The sequence below is a fragment of the Lactuca saligna genome, chromosome 2 (genome assembly GCF_052625555.1).
Source record: "Lactuca saligna cultivar CGN05327 chromosome 2, ASM5262555v1, whole genome shotgun sequence".
Lineage (NCBI taxonomy): Eukaryota > Viridiplantae > Streptophyta > Magnoliopsida > Asterales > Asteraceae > Lactuca > Lactuca saligna.
The window spans coordinates 71,209,042-71,220,493 of NC_136418.1; positions in this window are offsets into that span (position 1 = coordinate 71,209,042).

The following is an 11,452-nucleotide window of genomic DNA, read 5'->3' on the forward strand; positions in this document are numbered from 1 at the left end:
GCCAAGACACTCTCTTGGGTCGTAAACTCATCAAAAAGGGTGAATTAAGGCCTTTATACATGTCCAAATGCTTCCAAACTCAATCTATGGCTTTGTGGTAAAATCTAGATGCATCTAAAAATGGTTTAAAGGATTGAAACACAAAAAAAGTACGATTTATGAGAGTTTACAGCCTAGGAGCATACTCTTTGGCCGTAAACTCATAAAACAATGTTTAAGATGCATCCAACACACCCAAATGGCTTGTATAAAATTCTAGAATCACATGTGATTGTTTTAAGCACCAAAATCTATCTTTTTCAAAGGTGAAAGAGAGTTTACGGCCTTAGAACAATCCTCTAGGCTGTAAACTCCAACAAAGGTCTTAATTGATGTTCTAAATTCATAACAAAGCTTAGAAAATTAGTTTGAATCACATGTGATTGCCCTAAGTAGCTTAAATCAATTTTTCTTAGCCATTGTGAGTTTACGGCCGTAAACTCTATGAGTGTGGCCATAAACTCATGTTTTAAGTGTCTTAAATCCATTTCAAGTGTTCCAAGGTGTTTAGATAATCATTCCTAGCAATCCCTAAGTCCAATGGAGCCCTTAAAACACCAAAACCTCACCCACATGAGTTTACGGCCGTAAACTCATGTATGTGGGTGTTCCATTGTTGTAAACTCTTTAAAATGTTTACTTATGGGGAGTAAACTCAAGCCCCAAGTCCCTTGTGTCATTGCAAATCCAAAGATGTCACCCGGGTCACTCCAAACGCTCGTTTTGAGGTATTTAATCTCATTGGAGTGTAATGTTCCATATGATTAGTGAATGTATCTCTAATTGTATATATATGGACATTATATCATTTTACATAGGGTCATCGCGAGTAATCAAACCCCGAACCGACGTCTAGCATTCAAAACCGACACGTTTCCGAATCCGGTGAGTTCATACCCCTACCCTTTATCACTGTTTTCACTGTTTTCAGGGGGGAACACAAGCAAAGTACAAGGAAATTCTTGTACTCATAACATGTTTTCAAATGTGTGTTTCATATTCTTATGCTTTTATAACTGATAACTACAAGTGATAACAGATCGAACATGCAGATCACGTAACATATGTTTGTGAAATAAGTCTTTAAACTAATATGTTTTACATGTATTTCACAAATGGTTTTCCACATATTATCAGTTAAAAGCATGACATTAAAACATTTGAATATAATACTTGTACACTGTTTTGTCCTCGGTAACACTCCACGCACATACGCGAGTGGAGGACTTTCATATTATTACTAGTAAATTTGTTATTCCGGTACGATTGGAGACACGTCCTTGGAGAACACTCCACCTGGATTACGCGAGTGGAGGACTACACCCATAACCAGAATCTCTGGTATTTAGAGAGCGTGACTTGAGTGTATAGATCTATGCGGGGCTGACTACCCCACACCTGGCTGCTAGCTACAGCCGAACCGAAATGGTTCAAGGGTGACGAAGGTCATAAATATGTGGACGACTTATTGCCACATGTGGACTACTTATTGCCACAGGTTTCAGTCTATTGTATGGTTATGGAACTCGCAATTAGGATAACAGAGATTTACTTACAGTAATAATGGATTACTTTATACATCGTTTACATCGTTTACATCTTTTACATCTTTTACTTACTGTAATTAACATGCAGGAAGGTACGGGACCTTCCTGGGGAGAACATGGAATCTAATCACGATTACATCTTTTACATCTTTCACATCGTTTACATAAGATACATACATGCAGGAAAGCATGGGGCTTTCCTGGGTAACACTTACATAACTAGAAAGAGTCACAGAATGGATAACATTACATCTTTTACAATTTGTAACATACAATAAGGAAAGTATGGGACTTTCCTGGTAATACATGATAAGTAAACAGAACAGTTTAACCAGTCAGATAACCAACTATACATTTTCACATGAGTAAATATGTTTTCAGTGTACAAACTTACTATACTTTACATTGTGAAACAATAACCAACTTTTAAGAAAATACGGGATTTTCTTGGTGTTCATGACATTTCAGAAACAGAAAGGAAACCGATACATTTCCGTAAAACAAAACCGCTTATGAACTCACCAGCTTTATGCTGATTTTCAAACCGCTTGTGTTCTCAGGTCAGCGTTAGAACAGGTACCCGAAGATCCTTTTGCATGAAGACGGTGTACATGAAGACCCGTTACTTTTTGTCTATATATACTATGTATCACAACAGTACAAACTTTACTTTTGAAACAACTGTAAAAATGTTATTATGTGATGTAATGCTTGTTTTACTTTACTTACTATGTACATTGGAATTGATACTCAACACGGTAGTCAACCCCGAAAATGTTTTCCGCCTTCGGTTTTCGGGGTGTGACATGTGTGCCAACAGAAATTAGATGAGAAGCAAAGAAAAAAAACTTTTGAAAACTCGTGATGTTAATAATTTCTTTGACATAAAAGCAATGTTATCCCAGGAAAAGATATCTTCGAAAATTATCAAGAGAGATAATTGACAGCTTGTGTGGTTTCCCGTGAAATACAATCGATAACTTGTAAAGAAGTTTCAAAGGGTTTCTTTTATTGGACACATTTGGTGGCTTCGAAAATTTTGTTACATATCAACCTTAAAATAAGCTGAGTAATTGTAAACAAAATTAGTTGTATGACCAGTGTAGTCAGTGACAACTTGGTTGCGAATGATATTCAAAGTAACAAAGATTTTGAAAATGTTTGATTAACATCACTCAAAAGAAATGAATATGATTTGGAGTATAAAAGGTACTGAAGCAAAAGCTTCGTAAGATCTGGAACATAGTCCCCCGTCAATTCCTTAAAGGTGTATGAATTTTGGGTTACACTTTCATCATGGACTCATGATGTTAGATCTTAAACACAGAATTGTGATTTGTCTAGGTTTTGATTGGTTTGACCAAAGACCTCAAGGACAAATCTTTTTCAAAATTTTTTTTGGATTGAAAGAATTGTTTGGTTTAAAAAGATTGGATAAGAATCGAAGTGTACCTCTGTTATAATGGACACAACAGAAAACTCTTAACTCATTTGAGAAGAGTAAGGTAGCTCGTTTTGACTTATGCGAATATAAGCCTTTTTGGGAAGAAATTTTCTTGAGATAATTTCATTAAGGCTTTCTTGACACACATAGAGTCATGTTGAGGCTTTTGGTCTACATACAGCAGCATGCTTCTAGGGACATCCTAACTAGTTTGTAAAAAAATTTAATACCTTCCCACAGAAACACAAATGTATGACCTCTTCGCATTATTACCCTGTATTAAATTCTCAGCACACACAGTTTGATGAACAAAGAAAACAAAAATATTTTTGTGATTTTTGAATTTTTTAAAACGAAAGAACAAAAATTAAAATCTTTTTGTAATTTTGATTTTTCAAAATTAAAGAACAAAAATAAAATCTTTTTGGATTTTTGATTTTTCAAATTTAAGAACAAAAATAAAATCTTTTTGAATTTTTGATTTTTCAAAATTAAAGAACAAAAATTAAGGAAAATATTTTTGATTTTTCAGATTTTTCAAAAATTTAAAAACAAATCTAACCTTAGTTAAAGTGTGTTGAAAATATCCTGAATACGAAGCATTCGAAGCGTTGACTTGAATAGTAACCTCTGATGATTTGTTAGAAACTTCTGAATGCGAAGCTTTCGAAGCGTTGACCATGAACAGTAGCCTCTGAACACTTAATCATTCTTTCCACCCATTCACCAAATGACTCAGACTATCACCCTTCGTTTTTAGTGGTCTGAAGTGAATTTCCATCAATCATTCCAAAACCGTCTAATATCCGAAGAAACGCTTTTTCATCCAAAGCCTTTGTAAACTATCTGCTAATTGATCCGTTGTTTTCATAAAATGAACTTCAATATTGCCTTCTTCAACATGATCTTTGATGAAATGATATCGAAGAGCAATGTGCTTTGTCTTTGAATGCTGCACAGGATTATGACAAATTCTTATTGCACTTTGTGAATCACAATATAAAGGAATCTTTTTCATATTAATTGCATAATCTCTTAATTGACTTTGAATCCAAATTATTTGTGATGTACACGCAGCTGCAACAACATATTCAGCTTCATCAGTTGATATTGACACACATGTTTGCTTCTTCGATTGCCAGCTGACCAACTTTTGATCTAGCAATTGACACCCACCAGTTGTGCTTTTACGATCAAGACTACATCCTCCAAGATCCGCATCTGAATAAGCTTGGACAAAGAACCCTGTTTTCGAAGGATACCACAATCCTAACGAAGTAGTTCCTTTTAAGTATCTAAAAATATTCTTTACTGCTGTGAGATGTGGTTCTCGTGGATTTGATTGATACCTAGCACAATTACAAACCGAATACATAATATCAGGTCTACTTGCAGTTAAATACAATAAAGAACCAATCATGCTTCGATATAAAGTAATATCAACAACAGATTTATCTAACGAAGGAGTTAGCTTTATGCTCGTTGCCATTGGTATTCGTAACCTTGTGCTATTCGTCATTCCAAACTTTTCCAACAGATTCTTCGTGTATTTCTCTTGATTGATGAATATGCCTTCCCTGTTTTGTCTAATATTTAAACCCAAAAAATTATTAATTTTGCCCATCATACTCATTTCAAATTTGCTTTTCATCAAATCTTCGAATTCTTTAGATAAAGCAGGATCAGTTGAGCCAAAAATTATATCATCAACATAAATTTGAACAAGCATCAGATGATTCCCAATTTTCTTTCGAAATAAAGTGGGATCAACTGAACCTTGTTTAAATTTAGATTGCTTCAAAAATGATGTAAGAGTTGCATACTAGGCTCTTGGTGCTTGTTTTAACCCATATACAACTTTATTTAAAATATAAACATGATCAGGATGCTCAGAGTTTATAAAACCTGGAGGTTGTTCAACATATATTGTTTCTTCGAGTTCTCCATTTAAGAATGCACATTTGACATCCATTTGATAGACATCAGAATCTTTATGAGCTGCAAAAGCCAGAAAAATACGAACAGCCTCGAGGCTTGCGACAGGGGCAAATGTTTCTTCGTAATCAATTCGTTCTTGTTGAGAATAACCTTTAACAACAAGTCTGGCCTTATTTCGAATAATGTTTCCATCTTTGTCAGTTTTGTTTTTATAAATCCATTTAAGTCCAACAACTGACACATCATTAGGCTTTGGAATTAATCTCCTAACCTTGTTTCTTTCAAATTCAGACAACTCAGTGTGACAACCGTCAAATTCTGGTCAATTCAAAGTCAAATAAAGTCAACAAGTCAAACCGATCAGCTCAACTAACCCTTGTGTACTTGGACTTACGTTCAGTATTTACTAAACAACTCGCTATTCTGATAAGAAAACATAAATCGAAAAGTAGTTACAACTAGATCTCTTTAACCTAAAAACTGTAGTATGTGGTGAGCCAAACCGATAAACAATGATGCTTACTCATCGGGAGTGTGTAAGATCCTTAAACGAGGCTTAACAGGGTTTACGAACCATGCATTGCGATGCCGGACACTTACAACTGTCCCACACGGAACCTCTCTCAATCGTTTTCACTCTATCTCTCTCTATGTCAAATCTCTCCCAAATCTCTCCAAGTATGTGAAATCTCTCTCAAATATCTCTCGGTAATAGAAATCTCTCCAAGAATGTCAAATCTCTCCCAAATCCCTCTAAGCATGTGAAATCTCTCTCAAATATCTCTCTGTATGAGAAATCTCTCCAAGAATGTCAAATCTCTCCCAAATCTCTCCAAGTATGTGAAATCTCTCTCAAATATCTCTCTGTATGAGAAATCCCTCCAAGAATGTCAAATCTCTCCCAAATCCCTCTAAGCATGTGAAATCTCTCTCAAATATCTCTCTGTATGAGAAATCTCTCCAAGAATGTCAAATCTCTCCCAAATCTCTCCAAGTATGTGAAATCTCTCTCAAATATCTCTCTGTATGAGAAATCCCTCCAAGAATGTCAAATCTCTCCCAAATCTCTCCAAGTATGTGAAACCTCTCTCAAATATCTCTTTGTATGAGAAATCTCTCCAAGAATGTCAAATCTCTCCCAAATCTCTCCAAGTGTGAGAAATCTCTCCCAAATCTCTCTCAAAAGTTTCCCGTAACTTTTTGGAATCATTCGGGTCATTCCGACCCTTAACCGGGTCAAAAACGGCTCAAAACGAGGCGAAAACGAGAAAAATAGGCTTTAGGAACCGAAACCAAGAGAGAAGCTTCTTAGGACCCGAAGGTCCTCTTAGGGACTGAGAGCAAGAGGAGCCGAACCGAACCCTCCTGAACCGAACCGAACCCTCCTGAACCGAACCGAACCCTCCTGAGCCGAACCGAACCCGAAGGTACTGTTCACCACTAACCGAAACCGAACCCTGCTCAAGAGGAACCGAACCGAACCTCGCCCTGGAAGAACCGAACCGAAGGTACTGTTCACTACTTTTCACTATAGTTCGTTCGGTTCTGACTTCTCGCCTTTCATCACCGGACCGAACCCTCGCCTTCGCCTCTCACTTTCGGTTCGCGCCTTCTCGTTTCTCACCTCCTCGCCCCTTCGTTTCCCTCTGTTCGTTTCCGGCTACAATCCTCAGCATGGACCGAGTCTCGGCCTAGGGACCGAACCTCGGCCTAGGACCAAGAGGTCTCGCTGGGAACTCATTTTCTCCCGGTTTTCGCGTAGTTTTGCGTTTAAGGCCCGTTTTTAATTATTTTAACGTGGGAATTTCACCCAAAATCATATTTTAACATAATAAACCCTAAATATTCACAATTTAATCATATTTTCATAAAAATCTTTATTTAAATAATGAAATCAAGTGGGTAAAGTACAAAGATGTGGAGTGTTGACTTTGCTTTACCTTATAACACAAGCAACCACTCCCACACCCACTCTATGACCAGCCACACCTCTCCATCTTACCTAGGTCACATCAATGTCCTTTCCACTCAATTATCACTCTTTCCCACGTTTTTGAGAGCTGAATATTCATCCTCTCTCCTCACTTCTCTCATTTGCTCTCATTTCACAAGAAGATCAAACTCTTCCCTCTCTCACTTTCTCTCTCTAGAAATTCGAGATTCAAGGGCTGATCTTGAGTTTTTCCTCCACATTTGGTAAGCATAATCCATTCTCTTTATGATTATCTCACTTATTTCCACTCAAATCATGGATATCTTAAACAAACTCTCTCATAATTGTGTTAGATCTTCGAATCTTCAAGTGATTCTTCAAGTGTTCTTGGGTTGAACACTTCTCTTCTTCAACACTTACCTACTGAAATCACTTAAGTTGAGTCCATACCCCTACATTTTCATGTTTTCTCAAGTTTTCAGGGGGGGAATACAAGTTAAAACATCAAGAACATAACTAAATATTTCTAACAGCCTTCATCAGAAAAGTTCAACTCCATTCACGGACTGTTTTGGGCATCTTAAACATTTTTGTTTTCAAAACTGTACAAGGTGCAAATAGTTCAAGTTTGTATCTTTAAAATGACTACTTGCACATCTCCATACGATTTTTCTACAATTTATGGTGTTTTTACAAAACTGCCTATCATTTCAAACAACAATCCGGACCAGTCTGTGATTATGGACTTTTTCACCCAAGTTAGAGGTCATTAAAAATTGTGATAAAAATTATGAGCAAACTAGACACATTTTGTGAACTCTCAGAATTTACGGATCTAGTTTTTGACTTCGTATGATTTTTCTATGATTTTTCCAAAACAGGGAAGAATTGCTAAATTTTGCCAACAGCATGTAAATATCATAACACTTTGTATTATGTTGAGCAAAGTGTATAATCATAAGTTCTAATATTTGAATGTGTTTCCTTGCTAGTTTATCATTATGAACTGAAACTAAGTCATTCATATTAATATTATTCATTCATTTAGAACACGTATTATGTAACTATAAAAGTATAGTTTGATAAATTCACAACACTAATACATTTCCATAAAAGAATTCATACATATTATATACATTTTAGATGAACTATAATAGGTATAGTTTATGATACATCACTCAACACACTTATACAAAAAGGGGTACAAATACAAAGTGCCGGGTCTCTATACAAAAAGGGGTACAAATACAAAGTGCCGGGTCTCTATACAAAAAGGGGTACAAATACAAAGTGCCGGGTCTCTATACAAAAAGGGGTACAAATCAAAGTGCCGGGTCTCTATAAAGAAAGGGGGTACCGATACAAAGTACCAGGTTCACTTAAGTTAGTTATTATGATATTAAAACTATATTGCATCTAGAACTGTTAGACTTCAACTATAATCGCTGAGCGTACATGTTTGAGTCCTATACGAATTTTGTCTCGATTGGCCTAGAATTAGTGATGCCTGCCTCATCTCCTGTTCCTTGTTTGGTTGTGGACCTAGGGCAGACCCACTATATTCAACGTTTTATCTAATTTAAACCTTATATAACTTATATACGTTGGACGATTATAGAGGAACTTTACGGGTCATTCTAGGGTTCATTAATGCATCATATAGGAATATTTCTATTCACACTTAACTAAGAAAATATTGGATTTTCTGGAAATCAAACTATATCGATTTTACAAGGAAAACGGTTTCTACTTCAAACAAAACTCTTATGAACTCACCAACTTAATTATTGACACTTTTAAAACTACTTGTATTCTCAGGAAATCAGTGAAACAGGAAAACTTCATCGCTTTGAGGATGAGATGTTAAACCGTCAACAATTTATTTTGTCATCATAATGTAATTGCTTTTGAAACATATAAACATATACTTTGGTGTAACTTTTGCAATTATATATATGGTGGTTGTTTTTACTTTGAGCACTATTATACACGTTGTTGTGATACTGTACATGAAGTCCTCCACCCCCAAACGTTTCCGCCATCCTTGGTTTGGGGGTGTGACACTCAGCTTGCATAGCAACAATCCAATCAGAGTGTTCCATTGCATTCTTAACTGTCTTTGGTTCAATTTTGGAAATAAAAACATTAAACATGCAATACTCTTGATGATTGTTCAGTACCTCATTTCGTGCATTAAGTTGTGCTCTCGTCATGATTCCTGCTTGTGGATCATCAATAATTTGATCCTTTGGATGATTTCTTGTCCATTTATCCAATGGTGGATAATTAGGATCAAAATCCAAAAGTGCATCTTCGAACATTACATCTGTTTCTGATCCATTTATAGAAATAGAATCATTAGCATCATCAAAATATTATTCTTCAAGAATTGGATCATTCTCTCTTATATGCTCCCCCTCGATGATTGATTCTGTTTCGATATTTTTCTCTGGTTCATTGATCGGTTCTTCTTCATTAGGTTGCTCCTCTTCGACACTAACATGTGTTGACATGTTATCTTTTTCATTATAATGCTCCCCCTCAACAAAAGTATTTGATTCCAAGTGCTCACCCTCCATTTGATCATCTATTTGTTCATTTGTGTTTTGATTCAAATTCGAAGTTGAATCTTTGTTATACTTCGAATTTTCTGATGTTTGATTATCAGTTGCCTTTCTTTCTGCATCAATTGTTTGATCTGAAATACCAAAAATCGAATCATATCAACATCATTCATTTCAATTCAATCATTTATATTTGAAGAATTTTGCAAAATAGGATAATTCACAAATTTATGATTTGACTTTTTAATATAATGATCATCAAATGTCAAATTAAAAGTTTCTTCCACTTTGCGAGTTTGCTTATTTATTACTCTATAAGCAACTGAATTGTGTGAATATCCCAAGAAAATTCCTTCATCTGCTTTGGTTTGAAACTTCGACAGATTATCCTTGAGATTCATTATGAAACACCTGCATCCAAAAACATGGAAAAGTTTGACATTAGGTTTTCGATTATTGATGATTTCATAAGGAGTAACATTAAACCATCGATGAATGAATGATCGATTTTGAGTAAAACATGCTGTTGAAACAGCTTCAGCCCAAAGATATTGAGGTAGATTCGAAAAAGCCAACATTGTTCTTGCAACTTCACATAATGATCGATTTTTTCTTTCAACTACACCGTTTTGTTGTGGTGTATAAGGAGATGAAAAATTATGTGAAATTCCTTTTTCCACCAGAAATCTATCGAAGACATGATTTTTGAATTCAGTTCCATGATCACTTTTAATTTTTTGAACTGTTTTTCTCAATGAAACTTCCATCTTTTTGATAAAATCAATCATCACTTGTGGAACTTCGTATTTTAACCTGAGAAAATAAACCCACGTGAATCGTGAAAAATCATCTACAATTACCAAAATGTACCTTTTCTTGTTAAGAGTAGCAACTGTTGAAGGACCACATAAATCTATATGTAGGAGTTCAAGAGGTTCAACAATCTTCGAATCTATTGTGATTGGATGACCTTGTTTATGTTGTTTTCCTACTTCGCAAGCTGCACACAAACTGTCATTATCATATTTAAGAATAGGTAAACCTCTTACCAGATCTTGTGTGACAAGTTTGTTGATGTTTCGAAAATTGAGATGTGATAATCTCCTGTGCCATAACCAGCTAACATCAGCAGCAGCCTTCGAAAGTAGACACACAGCAGGTTTGCCTACAATAGGAACAATATCCAATGTAAACATGTCACCTTTTCTTTTTGACTTCAGTAACACTTCCTTAGTTTTGATATTCGAAATAACACTTCCTTCTTCATTAAAAAGAACTTGATTTCCAGTACCCACAACAAGTTGTGAAACACTTATCAAGTTGTGTTGCAAACCTTCAACAAATGCAACTCTGTTGACAGTAAAATTTCCATTTGTTATTTTCCCATAACCCTTGACTTTGCATTTGTGATTATTACCAAACTTAACCACTCCTCCATTTTCTAGGCTTCAAAAATCACGCAAGTTTTCCTTCTTCCCAGTCATGTGACGTGAGCAACCGCTATCAATGTACCATTTGTTATCTTATTGCTCGTCACAAAGTACCTGCAATTATTGGAAAATTTTAGGTACCCAAGCTTTGTTGGGTCCATTCATATTAGGTTTATGATTCAGTTGTAAGTTACAACCATTAACCCAATCATATACTTTGTTTTTGAAACTACCAATAAATCTAACCTTTTCATTCGAAGGGTCAGATATATGAGTTTTTATTATTTTCATATTGTGACTAACTTCACCCTTCGCATCTTGAGTTTGTGATTCTTCTCTTTTTGCTTTTGAAACCGGTTGCCAAACTTTAACTAATATATTTGACTCTTTGGATGATGAACTTCCATTTGTTGAAGGATTGGCATATTTGTCATATGCTTCTTTTATCTGTTCTTTCGAATATTTGCTTGATTGATACATTTTTCCTTTTCCTTCCAACCAATGATCAATATTTCTCTTTGTTGTTATACCCTTTGCATATGAAACTTTGTCAGCTT